This window comes from Tiliqua scincoides, chromosome 3, assembly GCF_035046505.1.
Source record: "Tiliqua scincoides isolate rTilSci1 chromosome 3, rTilSci1.hap2, whole genome shotgun sequence".
Taxonomy (NCBI): Eukaryota; Metazoa; Chordata; class Lepidosauria; order Squamata; family Scincidae; genus Tiliqua; species Tiliqua scincoides.
The window spans coordinates 207391326-207409486 of NC_089823.1; the positions used below are offsets into that span (position 1 = coordinate 207391326).

The 18161-nt window shown below is 43.6% G+C and overlaps 1 protein-coding gene across 1 annotated transcript in view; it reads left to right on the plus strand.

Moving 5' to 3' along the window:
* NYAP2 (neuronal tyrosine-phosphorylated phosphoinositide-3-kinase adaptor 2) overlaps positions 1-18161 on the plus strand; it is a 189495-nt gene that overhangs the window by 7124 nt on the left and 164210 nt on the right. The window lies entirely within an intron of this gene.

Here is an 18161-nt window from a genome sequence, read left to right on the forward strand (position 1 = left end):
TAATGTGTTTAGTTATTTAATTATATAAAATATTAATAAAATTAAAAATAAACGTCTAGTACTTGTAGGTTGTCATAGTGGTTTTGACCTCATTGGGCAGTACGTTGGAAGGCAGGAGGAAGAATCGATCTTAGTGAACAACTGCAGTTGTGTTGCCAGGTCCCGGTGGCACCCAGGGCTGGGTAACATCATGGAGGAGATTGGCACCTCCCTGCATCTATGCTGTCACCCCCTTCCCTGCGCATGCATGGCCATCACCTCTGAAAATGGCTCCATTTGGAGCCGTATGGAGCCAACAGTGGATGGGTGGGCTGATTTTGAGCAAGAAATGTGAGTGCTGTGACCCCTTCAGTGGATAGAGCAGAAACCACCACTTTGCCATGGAGGCCATGTACCCCCCCCAACTCCACTTTAGTTACACCACTATGCAACTGCACACATGTGCTCCCTTCTACCTCCTCAAATAAAAGGACTGGAGACTAAGATCCAACGTACCAGTGGCATGGATTGAAATTTGTTGATTTATTTGAAAGATTTATATACAACCTTTCCTATGCTCAAGACGGTGCACAATATAAGAATGAAAAGGCAACAGATAAAAAACGTAAGAATAAAAACCATTCAAACCAGCAAGGAATGATACATACTACAAGGGTGGAGTTATTAATTGGGATGCTTTTCTACCGCAATAAAACTCACTGCAGGTATTATATGAGCACTTTGGAGGAAAGGTTTAGTTTAGATCTTTCCCTGACTTTTTGTTTTTGCATGGCAGGGAGATTTAAAACAGGGGTGTCAAACTCGTTTCATACCGAGGGCCAAATGGCATTCATGATGCCTGCTGAGGGCCGGAAGCGATGTCGTTAGGCAGAAAGTATTGTCATTAAACAGGCCATAACCAAAAATAAGCACTTCTTCTCACTTAGGAATTTGTTAGCTGCAAATGACAGAAGAGAAAATACATAAATCTTTATCATATTTTAAGATATGGGAGAGCCCAATTTTTGTGCGGGCTGCCCTTTCACCAGTAAGACCTCAGCACTGCTCAGCAGCTGAGAGCTTGAGGCTGGATAGGCAGGAGTATCCCATTGGAGGTCAGGTTCCACAGGCTTCTCTTTGGTTACAGCCTCAAGCACAGCTGCAGTGAGGATATCCACTTTTTGTCCCAAAACGCCACTAGTTTTCATGACCGATGCCTCCTATATGCCTCAGGTTGGCCACCACTGTTGCACCCAAACAGCCCTTTGGATGTCTTGAGCTCACCTTTCTTTCACTTTCACCAAAGTACTTTCTTGTCCCAATGAACAGAGAGACAAATACATTGCTTCCCATTTGCGTTCAATGGTGGATCTTTCTGCAGCGCCATTCAAATGCCATGCCAGTGTTGTTGCAGAGAGCTCAGTCCTCTTTCCAGCATGGAAGTGGCACTGTGTGTGGCTTTGTTTTTGCTCATTCCTGGGAATAAATGGACAGATGTTAGGAAGAAGGAGGAGCCTTTTGGTAGTGCTCATCCTGTATGAGGACGAACAGAAATGGGCCAGCCAGGCACTAGCAGAGTTAAGCTCTTGTAAAGAAGAAGTAATTGTAATGAACAGCTGTCATCCCAACCTTTCATTATCTTTGGCAAACCCAACATTGAAGACGAACCCATCGGCAAATGTAAGTGTATTTCTGCTTTTTAAAAAAAATTTCCAAAAGCATTCTTTTCATTCTCTTTTATGCTTGCAAATTTTGCATGTATAAGCAAATTATATTGTATTGAATTACTGGAGAATATTATATCTAAAGAAGAGAAAGTGAGGGGGGGTGAGTCTAAGAGAAACATAATAAAGAACTCAGAGGTGGTTGAATGTCTTTGACATCTGTTGTACCTGTTCCCAATGATGGGTAAAGCTGCACTTATTTTATCCTCCTCAAAATTCTGTTTTAGCTAGGAGAAAATAATGTAATCTCTGATTAACAATTCACTCTTAAATATATTTACCTGGAAGTCAATCCCGTTAACTTTTGGGAAGTGTGCCTTGGGAGTGGAGGCAAGTGTTGTGTACAACAGAGTACGTGAAAGGTCTTCTGCCTCAGTGCTTCAGCCAGAGTTAAAAGCATTTTTAAAACAAACACCAGAGAAAATTAAGATCACAGTATTCTTTGATTCTATAATGTGGTGATATTGAGAAGATACAATAGACAAAAAGATAAAAGACATAGATCACATTTATATTTTCTTAAATTATCACTAGCTAAGATTCTGATTCATGAACGGCATGTTTCAGATACATTGTAGAATTTATCCTGTAGATCGGTCCTTCAGATTCAATCTTGTGATTGACCCCATTGGAAAACATAAATGTTTGGGTGGTTTGCATTAGCTGCTGCTGCGGTAGTTTAATGTCATCACCTGTGGCTTTCTACTGCTGTGGCAAGCCAGGCTGTTTTGTCTGGCATTGGTGCTGATATGCTGGCAACAGCAATCAAATCAAAGCATATGTATGTCATAATGCTGAAAATAATGAAGGCATGATGGTGTTAGGATTGAATATTCAGTTTACTACTACGAAATCTACATTTCCAGTAATAGTTGATAGTAAGCTTCAGTTGTGCTGATGGGCAGCTAAGGAAGACAATCTCATATTTCCTATCTGTGCAAGTCATTCGTTGTGCTATGGATATACCAAACTATAAGTATCTATAGATTTTAGGTTATCGCTTCTACTGACAATGAAGAGCTAGGTGAAATAAATGACAAATATAATGCTGTATATCGGCAAGGGCATGCACATTTTTCATGTGTTGCTTTAAGAACCTTATGTTCCTTATTCAAAGTTATGGGGATCTTCTAGGACTGTAAAATAGCTGGTCTTAATCCAGGCATTGTGACTGTAGAGCAGTGGTTCTCGCACATTTAGCACCGGGACCCACTTTTTAGAATGAGAATCTGTCAGGACCCACTGGAAGTGATGTCATGACTGGAAGTGACATCATCAAGCAGGAACATTTTTAACAATCCTAGGCTGCAATCCTACCCACATACCTAGGAGAAAGTCCCATTTACTGTCATTGTTAAAAGAATATACATAGTAGCTTGTTAAAAGTACAGATCTGTAACATTTCCCCTAATGCAGTCACATGCCATGGTATTATCAAGTCTAATCTATTAAGAATAAAATACTGAAATGAATGGGGACCCACCTGCAATTGGCTCGCAACCCACCTAGTGGGTCCCGACCCACAGTTTGAGAAACACTGCTGTAGAGGAATGTAAATATGACGCAAATTGAAAAGCTACTTCCGTGATGATCCTTCCAGATATTTGACATAGTGACTCCATTGTATGGAGAGTAAACACTGTGACGAAAATGCCATTATCTCATGACCTCGCTGTAGACAAGTTAATGTGGAGAGAGTGCCATTTACAGCTTTTCCATCAATTGTCAACCAAACGGTTGCATTGGAGATGCCCTCCAAACGTATTATAGTGTATTTATAAATAATTGAGATGATCTAGTTGACAAATCCTCTTTTGCAAATACTTGCATCCATATGGCAACCCATATGCAATGCAGAGTGAGTAGCAGCAGCGACAGCAATTTCATTATAATTATCATCTTTGGCACAGCAAAACGATCACTGAAATGTATCAACTTGGAAGGCACATTCACAGGCCTGACAATAGCAGTTGTCTCTAAGGTTCTAAAAACAAACAAGGCAGGTAATGAAATTATGAGGTGACTACAAAAATAGTGACCTAGCTTCAATTAATTTCATGGAGGAATATCGCATGTCAGGGTGGCAGATTTTAGCCTAGCTTTTCCTTGATGTGCTAGACTTGTGGGTAGGAAATGTTTTCATATAGGGGTGCATTCAAAAATTCTGTACTGCACTTGAAGTCTGAGGTGTACAATCCCAGAACAAATTCATTCTGTAAAAATATGATGAGTCACCGAAAGGCAGTAATCCATACATTATAGTGGGGTCCTTTCCTTATTCCACCCTTATATGTCTCAACTGGTTGACACCCCAATCCTATACATGTCTACTCAGAAGTAAGTCCCATTAGGGTCAATGGAGCTACTCCCAGGAAAGTGTGGCTAGGATTAGGCTGTGGAACTTTGGTTCCCCGCCCCCCCAATACCTTTGCACAGAACAATATCATTACCCAAGGAGAATGGACTATCGTAAAACTATATATAGCATTTCATGTTTCAGTCATTAGCTAAAAATGCGCAATGGGCCAGAGGTGAATAGATGCTATTGCTGCTAGTGCTATGTTATTGCTAACTGTATGAATCACTTTCTGGCTGTAGCCCAATTCTTGGTGGCCACTGAGCATTGGAGATTTAATAGTCAGCCAGTTGTCTTGTGATGGGTTTGGGCCAGTGGGTCTACACGGCCAGCTTCTGATGCCACCCCCTGCTGAATTACTTCCTATTCCTTCTCAATCAGAGTGAGCATAAGGAGAAGGCAGAGACAGACATGAACTCAAAATTCTAATGATGTTGTTCACTTTGTTCTGCAAGGCAAAGCTTTGGGGAAATGAGAAAACACATTTGCCCCAGGCATCAACTCTAAATATTACTAATTTTATGGACAGAGGCTCTGTGCTATTATTAACTGTACAATTACTGACCAATCTCTTGCTGAAGCATTCCCCTTCAGGGAATTTTAGGGCACAATCCAGAATGCCTTTTTGGCTGGTTCAAGTCCTTTGTGCTGGCTGAAAAGTGTTGCAAAAGTGCCGTAAAGCACTTCCGCGTCACTCTCAGGGGAGGCTGGATGTGCACCGGCCTCCATGTGCGAATGTTAGCCTCAGAACCTGGTAAAGTTGCATTGGCAGAGCTTAGCTAGCGCAGGGTTGGGGGGGGGGCCTCGGGAGGGCGGGGAGGAGATAGGAGGCAGGCAGGGAAGGGCAGGCAGCAGATGTTCTCGGGGTGGGTAGGTGGGGAGCGGGAGGCAGGGCCAGGATTTGGCTCTTATGCCAGATACTCACCCCATCCCGGGGCAGCCCCAGGCTGCTCAGATTTGCACCACTGCATTCAGTGGCGCAGATCCAGGTAGCCCCATTGGGGGTGCTGCAGCTCTCCCCGGGGTAAGGGGAAAAGTTTCCCCTTGCCTTAGACTGAGCCTCAGACAGCCTTAAACTTGCTCTGGATACAGCTCAGGCCTGCCAGCCTGTCTGTTCCAGCACAAGTTAGGATTGCACTGCCCAAATAAGAGTGCTTTCAGATCTTCAGCATCTGTCCCAAATGGGTACATCCCATGGTCTGCACATCACACATCCTCTTGCCAAATGCTTGCTTTTTGGGGGGGTGCAGCCAGTGGTGATTCACTTCCCTACCCCCTCACTTCATGCCTTTCTTGTGCGATTCCTAAAATTTTAGCACTTTCTGACAAAACCGGGTGAGCTGTAATGATCGAGAGCTTTCTGAAATCCATATGTATTATTAGAAGTTATGCCTCTTCCTCAATGGGTCATTATAATTTATCACATTTTGGTGCAGCTGCATCCAGTGGGGATCGAGAAACTCCAGCGGTGAAAGGCGATTTAAATCTCTTTGCACTTCTCTAAGGCTGCAATCCTAACCACACTTTCCTGAGAGTAAGCCCCATTGAACAAAATAGGACTTACTTCCGAGTAGACCTTGTTAGGATTGGGCCCTAAGCCTCTTGCTCTGCAAGGGGTCTTCTCAGACCTGCTCTAGCAATTTTGTTGGAACGAGTCTGAGGAGAGAAAGGGGATGGGGAGAGTGCAAAAAACGGGGATAGCTTATGGCACTGGATCCACCTCCTCCCGCAGCTTCCCCACCTGATTACATCTCCTCCCTGCCTAGTTTTGCTCTGTCCCTGCCCCTATTCCCTTCTCTCCCACCCACTCCTGCCTCTCCCATTGACCTACCTGTTCCAGCGGGCAGCAGGAGAGACGATGCCAACATCCCTGGCAATGTGCTACCGGGCACGCTGCCAGAGTGCCTTTTACAATGGGTACTGACTGCTTTATGGCAGTCAGTGCTAGCGGAAGAGCTGCTAGAACGTTGGCCAACTTGGATAGGATTGAAACATTTGAGATGTTGCTAAGACAGAAAGATAAACCTAGATCAGGGGGACATTATTATCTATTAAACTAAGTACATTTCCAGAAGGGATTAAATTTTATAGACAGACCAAGAGATTGAAGAATTCTGGCAACTGTCTGATTCCATTTTGAGTTCACTAAAAAGGTTGAATCTCGTTAATAAAGGAATACTCTTAGCAAAATGGCACCATCCATTTGCTGCATACATTAGCCAAGGCTGCTCTGTTGAGTTTGCTTGCCGAGTGTTGATCTGCCGCCTTCAGAAATGCCACAGTGGTTCCTGACAAACACTTTCATTACTTGTGACTTGTATGGTAAAGGTTAGGGAGAAAGGGTGACATTACCCAAGGGAGTAATATTAATGAAAAGGACAGGTGCAAAGAACTATGAACTCTACAAACCTAAGAATGTGTCTGCCTGTAGTGACACAGGTATGTAAACATACTCTGCAACCCCAGCCAAATCTGTTGCTAATATTTGCTATAGCTGGTGGAGTATGATTCAGTGTAAGAATGCAGGGAGACAAGGCACTGTGAATGATGTTGAGCTTTATGCAAATCCTTCATTTGACTGCAGTTTTTGTCATTAACTTTGGAACGTTACCAGAAGGTCTGGTGATGGCTACTATCTTACAAATCCAATCCTATGCATGTTTATAAGTGACATCCTCATCAATGGGACTTAGTCCCAGCTAATAGTGTAATCCTATAGGAGGGCTGCCTTACAACAGTGGAGCAGTATTCCATTGTCATGAATGCCTATTTTAGAGCTGCTGTTGCCAATGGCATGGGGCTCTGTCCAAGTGGTTGTGGACGTCCAAGATCCCCAGGGACCAGTAAGTTGGCATGGTGGTACATGGTTAGCATGGAGGGAAGGAATGGAGGAGGTTCTGGGCAGGGAGGGGGAGGGGCGCAGTGATTTGGGGGTGGTACTGGTGTGCACCAGGATCCTATCTCTATCCATTTGTCTGTTCCATCTCCCTTACACTCCTTGGACCTATGCCAGGAGGCCCATTGGGAATGTGGGGCTTACCCCAAGGTAAGGGAATCACTTTGAAGAGGACTCTGTGACTTCCCCTCTCCCTCACAGCAGGATGCAGTGTGCACCCTGTTGGTGAAGCTGCATCAGAGCTGGAGAAGATCGTCAGGATTGTGCATAGGATCTAAGAGTGCATTTGAAGCCAAATGGCCTTTAAAAGAGACTTGAATGAAGATCTGTTGGTAGCTGTTAGTTCTGATAACAAAATGAGCGTCTGTGTTTAGGAGCAGTATATCTCTGAGTACCAGATGCTGTGAATGAAGAACAAAAAGAGGCAATTCTAGAGTGCTCAGGCAAACCGAAGTCAATTCCAGAAAATCAGAAAACAGATGACCACTCACATGGAGCAGGAACAAAATGAATTTCACTCCAGTTACCAGCAGTGGTCAACTATGGCTGTGAACCTATCCACACTTTCCTGAGAGTAAGCCTCATCAAACACAATAGGACTTACTTCTGAGTAGACATGCCTAGGATTGTGCCCTAAATCAGATTACAGAGAGTTTCATTTTCAAAGGACCTTTGAAGGAGAAAGGAGAAAGTTAAGGTTCCTGGTAATCCAGTCAAATGGATTATTACCTACTTGATCTATATATTAAGGTTTTGCTTGCAAATGCTTCAGAAAATGACTGCAATTCTAAATGTTTGCTTTTTTTTTTACTTAACTCTTACACCTGCGTGGAAGTATTTCTATGAAGTTGGTTAGGGAGAAGGCTGAAATGATCTAAAAATATCCATATAGTATTTTTTTATAGTTTACCTTTGCATATGATTGGATTAAGGCTGACCCAACAGTTTTTTGAAATAAGGCTTAGAAGGAGAAGTACAAACCCGAAGAGTTAATGAAGTTACCTTTTCCGTTAAAGCTTTTCCATTCTAATTTGACTTGACATCCAAAGTGAAGTAATTTCAGTGCATCAACACAATACCCTGTGGAAAGTTGTCATTGTTGGAAAAATGATCCCATATAAAATTGGTTTATAAGTTGTAACCTTCTCTGATGAATTGACACATCCACTGATAGAAAGGCACAATAATTTCTGATTGCAGAAGTTTACCTCTACAACTGGGAACAAGGTCAAGTATCTGTCCGTAACTCACTCTTAAAGGCAAGAGGATGGGACAGAATTTCTTGAGATTGTGTAGTGGTTTAGAGAGTGAGCAGCAAGTCAGGACTTCCCTGGTTTGTCATAAACTCACTAGGGGTCCTGGCAATATGGCGATAATGAGACATTCTTACCTTATAGGGCCGTTGTGAGGATTGCATCAAGGTAATTCATGTGAAGTGCTCTGCACATTCAAGATGTTGCTATACAACTGTGAGGTATTATTATTATTATGACGAGATCCTTCCTCTCGTGACTCCCTTGAGTTTCCAGCACATTGCAAGGGGATTTGGGGAAGAGCAATTTATCTGTTTGTGCTGGGTTGCTGGGAAGGAGAAAGGCAGCACAGACTCTCTCATACTGACTGACCTTCCAGGGTGCCTGGCAGAAAGTGGAATTTCCAAGCTCTCTCTCTCTCTCTCTCTCTCTCTCTCTCTCTCTCTCTCCCCCCCCCCCCCTTATGCTCTGAAGATACTCTTGCACTGCTTCTGGTCTTTTTGACGGTCACTGAGAAGAAATATTCCCACTGGCCATGGCTGCTGCCTGCCTGTACACAATATTTCCTACAGGCAGATGCCCCTTTCTCAAGAATGGCTTCCAGAAAGAGTGAATAGTAACTTCCACAGGGGGAGTGGAACTAGAAGTTACAGGCTCAGGGAACCCTCCAAATGCCCAGTCTAACCTGTTCAGCTGCTGGTGCTAGGTAGGAATGGCCTTAGGAACTGCAGGGCCTGATGCTGCAACACTGTTAGTCATGGGCCCCCACCCCCACGGCCCCTTACGCACCAGGATAAGCAGCAGGCATGCCCAGGGCCAATTACGCCTGCTGCAAAGTGCACAACCCGGAATTAGGTTGTGGTGATGTGATGATGTCACCACCAACTGCTTCTGGCAGGCGGGAGAACTGAGTAGCAGCAATGCTCTGCTTGCCATGCTGGCTTCATGAGCACTGGCTAAAGAGTGAGGTACCAGTTGCAGCAGTGGGCAATCCGATCACTGTCCTAGTGTGGGACCTCCTCATGCACAGGGCCTGATTGGGCACAATTGCCCAAGGGCTGCTTCTGGTGCAGTGTTTGGATAAGCTTCCTTCTCTCTTTATTTTACTTGCCTGCCAAGCATACAGGTGGTAAGAAAAGTAAAAGTTTGCAGCTTTAGCATCTGCACAGACTCCACCCTTTGCTACTATTGTGACCAACAATGTGATCCCTTTAAGTATCTTGCCTTGAATGAAGGACAGAAGGCAAAAATATTTTCCCATCTGTTTCTTGGCAGATGGGAAGCATTTTCCAAGAACTATAAAGTCCCTAATATTATAAATTTTCCTTCTAAGGAAGGAGCTTCACCCCTGATCATTAAAAAAAAAAATTTCCTTTATTAGTGTAGAATAAAACAATAATAGTGATCAGCCTCCTGATCATTTTGGTTGCCCTCTTCTGAACCGTTTCCAGTTCTGCTTGTTGAGATTTTGGAATTCCAATTCAGTACATGCAGATTCACAAACTTGCACGAAGATACATGCCTTATGTGTTGCAAAAATGACCATGGATGCTTATCGTTTCCTCTTGATAGTTGAAGCAGATAAGTTAGAAAGTTCAGTTTAGTGGTCCAAAAGCTTCACATATTTGAAATTGTCCCTGTGTAAAAAAAAAAAAAAAAAAAATGCTGATCACATTGGAAGACACAAGTGACCTTTGCAGAAATGAGATTATGTCACAACTCCATTTAAAAATATTGACAGTTACATGGTGTGCAGCAAATTAATATTATTTAATCCTTTTCTTTTGCTAGTAGGTTATATAGGACATCTCTCCCCAGTAGATTCCCTGCTAGCTGAGGGCACTTTCATTTATTAAGTTGAGATCACATGTTTGGAGCCATTAAGCAAATTGCTAAGTATAGCCTTTTCTCTGAATGCCAGGGCAAACGCAGTATTTCATACCTTCAGTTAATTCCACACCATAATTTAATTTCTGAAACATACTTTTAATTGAATCTTTACAGGCAATGGGGCTATCAGGGGATGCATATCAAGTACCATGGTAGGAGTGTTCAAAAATAGAATGCTTTACAGGAACAGCCACAACTTAGTTGCACTATTTAATGCAAATGTTGTTTTCTCCATCTACATGCTGTTCCAGAATTGGAGAGAGCACAGTGTGCAAACACTAATAGCGGAAACTATCACTCTGGAATAATTAGCTTACCTTATTTAGCTTATGCAGAGTCCATAAAGCCAAGAGGAACAACATCAACATTGGTAGTTATTCCTAAATCTGCCGGTCAGGGTTTTTGTTTGGTGTAAGAGAACTGGATTGGAGGAGGTGAAATTGCACTCATGAGTTCTGCCTTTCTGTGTTTATTTAGCATAACTTGCCTACGCAAAGTCTCTTTCCATGTGATCAAGGACCCATAAAAAATAATCTCACATGCTCTGGTGACAGTAAAACACAGAGGTATGTGGACATTTCCGTATAGGTCAATCTATCAGATGCCTTCATGAGATTTGGAAGAAAGGACTGCTTTGCTTCCTCAGATATTGAGATAAAGAGGAGGCCACTTGAACCAGGGTGTTCAGCTGTGGGCCATTTCAACAGATCTGTAATAGGGGAGACCGCTCGCAAACATCATGGAAGGGTGGAAGTCAAATCTAGGGACATTTTAGTGCTATTCCACAGGGCTGGCCCAAGGACTCCTGAGGCAGAATGCCAAATGCTGCCCCTGCCCTTACCAGGTAATGTGCTACCTCTGCTTCTCCCAGTCTCCAACGTGCCAGCTCAGCACTTTCCACCCCTCTACATTTCCTCTTCCTTTCTGTGCCCCTCTTCCTTTTCTAATCTAGGAACCGGAACAGTGGAGGCAAAGAAGCGGACAGACATGGGTTCTCCCCCCCCACCCAATCTGCTACCTGAGGCAACCATTTCAGTTGGCTTCATGGAAGAGCCGGCCCTGCTGTTACAGATATTTATTATTCTTGTTGAATCCAAATATGATGTGCTCTCAAGTATTCACTGAAATTTTTAGCACGAAACTCCAACTGGCTTGGTTTCAATGCCATTAGAAGAGCATCCAGTTTTTAAACTAAGTTTTCTTTTGTGATTTGTTTGGCTTTACATTTTCATAGAATCCACTGGCCAAGTTCTCTTTTCATTCAGTAGGATAATGTATTGGGTGAGAAAGGATTTACAAACTTGGATATATTCTGCTGACAGAAGCCATGTGCTTGTGAATTAGCTCAGGCAACAATGTCCACTTAAATGGGTGTGGACATGCATCTGGAATTTTTCAACTAAATAAAAAACCTTCTAATCTGACAATTACAAAATCCAAATGTTCCTAACAGGAAAAATGATACAGATTATATCCCCCGCCCCAGAGTTAGGAATTGCTATTGGTTTAAGGCAGGGGTGCACAAACCCAGGCCCTGGGGCCACTTGCGGCCCTCGAGGACTCCCAGTCTGGCCCATGGGGAGCCCCCAGTCTCCAATGAGCCTCTGGCCCTCTGAAGGCTTGCTGAAGCCCGCGCTGGCCCAACGCAACTGCTCTCAGTGTGATGGCCAACTGTTCAACCTCTTGCGTGAGCTGTGGGACAAGGGCTTCCTCCACTACATGCTGTTTCATGTTTGTGATGCAGCAGTGGCAACAAAGGAAAGGCTGGCCTTGCTTTGTGCAAGGCCTTTTATAGGCCTTGAGCTATTGCAAGACCGTCATACATTCATATAAGTTCCATCTCTAATATATTCATTTATGTAAATCTATTCAAATTTGAAATGTAAATTATTTTTTTCTTCTGGCCCTCGACACAGTGTCAGAGGGATGATATGGCCCTCCTGCCAAAAAGTTTGGACACCTCTGGTTTAAGGTAAGGAGGAATGTGTGTGCATTATAAAGATAGGCTATGGAAGTAAATTTATTCAGAAATCAAAAGTCCAATGCTTTTACATCTCTTGACACATCAAATAACTTTCCCTTTCATATTAAGGGCTAGGAGATTGTACACACTGAAGGAGAGAGAATAGCAGAGCAGCATTAAGAAGGGTAAACTCAGAAAATTGAGGAGGAAAGCACTCCGATTCCCAGAGCAAAATGTAATCGCTTTGAACCAAGTGGATGTTTTCCCCTGGGCTTCGAAAGAAGCAATTGGGGCGATCTTCCAACACTGACAGAAACTTATACTGGAACCATGATGGAAGAAAATGGAGAGGGGAGGGGAGATGGCACAATCTCTGCTGTTATCTCTTAGCTGTTGTTTATGCTTTCATGTAGTCATGACTACAGAAATGTAAACATGACATAAATTATATGCATAAGAACAAGTCGTGCATTTTAACCAAACTATCAGGAATCTAAATGGCAGAAAAATCTCTTTTCATGTAACAAATAGTGAAGTGAAGAGTATGACAGTAAGAGTTCAGTCCTATCCCCTTTTTTAGCTGAAACCATTAAGTACCATTAACGGAGTACATACTCCATGTTTTGGGGTGAGGGAGGGAACCAGACAGCCGAGGACAGGCATGGGGGATAGGATCTCAGCATGCGCTAGTGCCATTGTGATTCTCTCCCACCACCAAATCATCCCCAGACCAGTCTGCTTTCTGTCCCAATCTACCCTGATTCTCCCCTGAATTGCCACCAACCTAGTTTCTCCATTGGAGGTTCTTCTGCCCACTGTTGTGGGCACAGGGCTTCCCAGCTCACATAGTATTGATAAGTGAGTCACAGAATGATACAGTAGCTGCAATGCCTGTTTTAGCTTTACACTGTTGGCTTGCAAGATTCACCAGCATAAGGCCAGCATAGGATAGAGTCAGCATGGATCTCATCACATGCACAGTAATTCAAATGATTGAACTTCCTGATTTAAAAAAAAAAAAGAAAAAACATTTTGGGTTCAATCCTATGGGCACACTATACTGCCAGAACTCACATCCTGGCAGCGCAGTGTGCCTTACGATGATTGCAAATGGCAGTGCGCCATCCAAAAATGCCAGGTTGCAGTGGTGACCAACTCCAGCTGCATGTCAGTGGCCCCAGAAAAGTTATGGGACCAGTAGGTCAGTGTAGAGGATGGGGTGTGCAGTGTAGAGGGCTAGGGGTGTGCAGACCACAATGGGGAGACAGGCATGCTGCAGTCAGGAAGGGGGCAGTATCGCTGGCAGCGGCACTTTTGATAAACTATCCTTCTTCCTGGCCCAATCCGCCTTACCAGGTCCACTCAGTCTTTCACCAGTCATATTGCAGGTGCAGGTTCAAGCAAGCCTGTTCTCTTACTTAGAGGAGACCTCCAGGACTGCCCCCAACAGGATGAAGCACACACTCCAATGGTGTGGCAGCTTTGGCAGCAGTGATAGATAGGATTGGGCTGCTTGTTTCCCAGGGAGGAGACATCTCAGATTAAAAGCTCTCATGCTGAGAATCTTTTTATTAGTAACACTTAAAGAAAAAGTTTTCTCTTTTGTAACTGGAATGTGAATGTAACACCTTCACTGGTTGGAGCGTCCGTTAGATTTCAGATTGATTGCCTTCTGCTTTCTGCCTGACATTAACAACATTTGCAGATGATGTACTCCAGACTAAAAGGTGTTTTTATTGACACTTGGATGAATATGACCAGCAGCTGGTTGAAGATAGGGCAGTATCATCTGCCTTGCATCTTGCATTGTGTGCATCCAATAAATCTAGCCATTGTCCGTAATTGGAAATGTTTTACATCTGGAGTTCAAGAAACATTCCCAAAAGAAGATGTCTGAGGCAAATTGGATTCCTCTTCCCTAGATTATGCTTAGATATTTGGGAGGAGAATGTTTACACTACATAGAACATCCCTCCCATGGTTTATTTAGCAGGTGCTTAAGATTAGGAAGCCTACTTTGGCTTAGCACTTTGCAAACAAGAGGTCACTGGTTCAATCTCTGTCATCTCCAGGTTGAGCAGAGAAAGCCCTCTCTCTGAAACCCTGGAGAGCTGCTGCCAGTCAATGTTAAAAATATTGATCTAGGTAGACCAATAACCTGACTCAGTAAAAGGCAGCTTCATAAGTACTATGTAAATATGTGGAGCAGAGCATCAATGACCCCACACTGATTCTATTATGTAAGAAAATCAGAGCCCTGTTCAGGCATTAACTCTTCTGTGGAGGGGAAATACAAGAGGAGCTCAGAAATGAGTGTGCTAGCCACTCTCTTTGCACTCAATGTTTGTTTGCAAAGGCAAATGCTGACCATGGGCAGAGTTTTTCTCCCTGATTAGAACCCTGGAATGGTGTAGTAAACTGTCCTTGCATTCAGCCTTTGTAGACAAATGCTGAACACAAGGAGAGGGGAGCTTGACATGTCATCAGTGGGAGTACCATGCATGATCCCAAAGAGCCCATCACATTTCTACTCTAACAACATCTGCATGGGGCGCATGGTGGAGATTGATCAGGGAATAAGTTCGCAATCCTAACCTTCAGTTGTGCTGGCACAAGTCACTTGCACCTGCGTGCCGGTGTCACTGGAGGAAGGAAGCCGACATGAGCCATGCTTGGCTGGCCCAGAAGGTAAGCCTGTGTTGGCTGAGTTAGGGGGTCTGGGGGGTGTGAAGAGGCATTTTGGGGCAGGCAGCGGGCCTGCCTGGGGGCGGCAGGTTAGGGGGCAGGGCCAGAATCCTGGATTCTATCCCCGGTCCCGGGCAGTCCAGGGGAGCCCCAGGCTGCTTGGATCTGCACCACCTCTTGAGGTGGTGCATATCTGAGTAGCCCTGTTTGGGCTGCTGTGGCTTTTCCCGGAGTAAGGGGAAGCAATTCCCCTTGCCCCGGATTGAGCTGCTTTGAATCCCAAACCTGCTCTGGACGCAGGACAGGCTTGCCAGGGCAGGTTAGGATTGAGCTGTAAGTCTGTGAAATCTAGTTATTTTCCATGATGTACTGGAATGATGTAAATGAAGGCATACCATTGTATCCGCTTTTCTCACTCATATCATAACAAGACAAATAACAGAAATCATCAGCATGCTACACAGTGCTTAATAGTTAGTTATAGCATCTTTTTGAACTGCTAAATTCAGCAAGGAAGAGTGTATGCACACTGCACAGACATTCTGCACAGGTGGCTTAAATTCTTTCCTGTTTGCAATAAAATAGATCAGACCAGACATTACATATGTACTTGCTATGGCAACCACGGCATCAGGATGCACATTATAAGTCAAAACCAGAGAGTTTCATAGTATCTCTCAACTAAAGATGTGCAGATGCTATTTTGTCATCTGCATTAGTATGACCCAGTCCACACTAAAATATGAAAAAGCTAATATGCAGTTATGTTCACATGGAAGAAATATGTTCTGACGGTATCCTGGGTCCAGACAGTTTAAGATTTCAGTGGTTGAAAAGAACACTTTGAATCAGATCCGCAAACCAAGTGAAGCCAGTGAAAATGTAAACTTGGCATTGTGCGTTCCATGTGGCCTGGCTGCTGAACACTATTGGACACATTCTGGACCCGATGTAATTTCTGGTCACTTTTCAATGGCTACCCCATCTAGAATGCATTACAGCAATCTAACTTGATCATTTACCCTGCATATAAATTAAATATGGGTGTGGGATGTGGGGGAGTTGAATAGCAGTGGCATAACTAGAGGGTGTGCAAAGTACTTAGTGCAAAACACTAAGTTTTGCAGGGAGCTTCACAACAGCATGCAAGGGACCCCTCCCCCATTCTAGCATTTGCCTCTGTTTCCCCCAGCTTGGAATGGCTCAGAAGGGGAGGGAGACAGGCCCCTTGCACACTGCAGTGAAGCTCCCTGCAAAACTTAGTGCTTTGCATCCCTCTACTATGCCACTGCTGAGGAGAAATGCAAGAACGCTAGAAATATATGCAATTAAAAAAAGCTACTGTGGCCCCCTTGGCAAAGTGTGATAGCTGAAAAACTGTCCACAGTATATAAACAAAATAATATTACTATAAGTTATAAAAAATTAAAAATGCAATCTTGCAATTCTATAATGCGCTATAGCAAATAAGTAATGCAAAAAATGAATGATTTTGTTTGGACTTTGCCTTTTAAGTTTGCAGCACTGTTATGGAGAAGAAACCCCATCGAGCAGTGGTGCTGCATTAAGAAAAAGGAACACTAGTTGGCATAGCGCCAAACAGCTGCGAGGACCATGTTGGTTTAATTAATAAAGCATAATCCTTTATTTGGCCTTTCCCATCAGCTACTCTGCCACACTGTAGCTCCTCCATTCCATCAAGACAGCCCATTTTGAAAAGTGCTTGCATGCTGGAATTAATGGTTCCTGTGATTTGCGATGAGGCATTGAACTTCAGGAAAGCCTCTTTTCGATTTCCAATTTAAATCAATGAGACTTTCATCTCTATGCCACGGGCAATCACATTTACTTGCAAATGTCATTGAGTATAAAGTTACCTATTTTTAACATATTTATTTTATGCCACTTGTTGGAAAGGATCCAAATGGAGGGAGGGGAGATGGTGCTTGCATCTCCCAGGCATTAGTTTGCAAATTAGCGTCTGCATCAACAAGGTCATTGAAAGAGAATTGGTATCATATTATTCATTAGGATTCATTAGGATATATCTCAGAGCAGAAACCAGGAATCATCCCCACAATTATTTTGTGGCAGAAAGAGAAATAAGTCAGTGTTTATCAAGAAAAACCAGTGATGTGCTATGGCGTTGTTTTCAAGTATACCATAAATCATCAACCTTTTGATGATATAGTGTAGACTATTTCTCTTGAACTTGCCTGTTTCCCCAGTCTTGTAACCGCAATGTTACTGAAAATGAATACAGTTTTCAAGAACATGGGTGAAATCCAGAAAGTAGTAGGAGAGTTCATACATATGATCCCTACTCTGAGGACTGAAGTGACACACAGCCCAGTCCTAACTCCCTGTACAGCAATGCTGTGGCACCAATACAGCCCTTATGCCACTTTTCTACACCTCTCTGGTGGTGGCAGCGGCAAAACCCAGAAGTGCTGTGCTAATGGCACCTACAGGTCCCTGGTCAGGTCGCTACCCTCTTTAAAGGGTAGAATCCCAAACAAAGGTTGGGAACACCTGTTCTGGGGGATAATGACCCCCATGTTGGGAAACACTGCTCTAGGCAGAATAGCTGCTCCAGGCAGAGTAGAATGCTTCTGAGATCCCAAAGCACATGTGGCTAGTGGAGTTTCAAACAAAGGATAAGAACTGCTTGCAGAAGGATGTTCCCAGTAGGTTTTTAGGATGCTGAACCTGAACAGAAAATTAGGGGGTTAGAAGTGTGCAAAAATAAGGAAAAAGAGGCAAAAAAAAAAAAAAATAGGGCATGCATCACAAAGTCTATTAGTCATAATAGCCAAATAGATGTTCCATATTCCAGAGGCAATCAACCTCTGAATATCACTTTCCACTGACAAGCAATGGGGGAGGATTCTTGGCCTCATGCCCTGCTGGGGGACTTCTTGAAAGCATCTTGCTGTCCACGGTGGAAAACAAGATGCTGGGCCATACGGAACTTTGGGCAGATTCAGCAGGAATCTTCTGATGTCCGTAAATCTTCCTTTCAGCAGCACGCACCACCTCATCTGTCAGTACCTCATTGCTGCACTAGCCCTCACCAGTTCTCTCACCTCATAACCCCTGCTCTTGTGTCGAGGTTGTGGACTCCCCATTTTTCAGGCAGCTGGGCACCCCCCCCCCACTGAGTCCCTCAGAATGTTACTATAGTGCAGATAATACAACCATGGCCTTTGTACAGCCATGTGGATCTAGATGCATGTTTCATCTTGACATTTACTCTTAAAGGTGCTGAGATATAATACTTCTACTTTAGGGTAAGACATTCAAGGGTTTACATTGAAGTGAATGGTCCGGTTGATTTAAAGTCTATTGTAAGTACTTGTATCACATGCACAAACCTTAAAGGATAAAGTAGCACTTATTCATGAGTGAATTTATG